Genomic DNA, 1,591 nt, shown 5'->3' on the forward strand with positions numbered 1-1,591 from the left:
CATCATAATGCTTAAAACCACTGATATAAAGTCTTAAAATTAGTCAAAGGATAAAGAGAAGATGCAGTATAAATATAAAAATAAGAGTAACAAACGTTTATGGAAAACATTGCAATCTTGGAAACAGTGAATCAACATATTCAAAATAAAATAAATTGTAATATAGACTCAATACCTAGCAAATAAAATCCAAAGCAAACAAAATGAATCCTATATAATAAAAGGCTAATATGCAAATCAACCGAATGGTGGAACGACCAGTCGCTGTGATGAGCACTGACCACCAGGGAGCAGATGCTCAATGCAAGAGTTGCTATCTGGTGGTCAGTGTGCTCCCACAGGGGGAGCGCCACTCAGCCAGAAGCCCTGAGCTGGGTTCACAGCTGGTGAGCACAGCGATGGTGGTGGGAGCCTCTCCCGCCTCCGCCACAGTGCTAAGGATGTCCGACTGCGGGCCTAAGCCATAAGTTGGACATCCCCCAAGGGCTCTCTATCTAGGAGAGGGCGCAGGCCAGTCTGAGCGACTCCCTCTCCCCTCTTCCAGTGCACAAATTTTGTGCACTGGGCCTCTAGTAATTAAAATAAGAACACAAAAAGTAGAATAGAATATTTTGAATCTAATAGAGAAAAATCATTAAATTAAAAAGTTGGTTCTTAAAGATGTTTGATAAACTTCATATATTCTAGCCAGGTTATGAAGAAAAAAAAGAGAGAAGACACACCTTATCAATATCAACATCTGTGTTGTTTAAAGTTCTACAGATGACCCCCTTTTTCACCCTATTGACCCCCTTCCACTCCATGCCCACCCCTTCCCCCAAAAAAGAGAGAGAATGTAAAACAACTCCTTATATCCTTTATATTGACTGTATGTTAAAATAACATTTTGGATATATTGGGTTAAATAAACATAATTAAAAGTAAAAAAAAAAAAAAAAAAGAAGACTGATTGAGGGAACACCACTACAAATCCTGCAGTCATTAAAGTATTATTAATAAAACATTAACAAGTGTATTCAAAAAAAATTCAACAACTGACGTAAAATCAACAAATCTCTTGAAGGATACAAGAAACCCCAGTTCCCCAAAAAAGTCGCAGGTCATCTGAATAGCCCTATAGTTTTTAAGGAATTGAATTTACTGAAAGTTTTATCAGTAAACCATCAGGGCCAGATGACTTTACTGATTAATGCCAGCAAATATTTAAAATGGAAATAATGTTGGTGGTCTAGTTTCATTTTTTTGCATGTCTTGACTGCATTGTATGTTCTTGCCTCCTTTGTCAAATATTAATTGAGCATAGTGGTTTTGGTCGATTTCTGGGTTCTCTATTCTATTCCATTGGTCTATATGTCTGTTCTTGTGCCAGTACCAGGCAGTTTTGAGAACAGTGGCTTTGTAATACACCATGATATCTGCTATTGAGATCCCTCCTACTTTGTTCTTCTTTCTCAGGATTGCTGCAGCTATTCAGGGTCTTCTTTTTATTCCAGATGAATTTTTGGAGAGTTTGTTCTAGGTCTGTTAAATATGTCATTGGTATTTAAATGGGAGTGCATTGAATCTATAGATTGCTTTGGGTAGTATGGAC

This window comes from Plecotus auritus, assembly GCF_963455305.1.
Source record: "Plecotus auritus genome assembly, chromosome: 3".
In the NCBI taxonomy this organism is placed as follows: Eukaryota; Metazoa; Chordata; class Mammalia; order Chiroptera; family Vespertilionidae; genus Plecotus; species Plecotus auritus.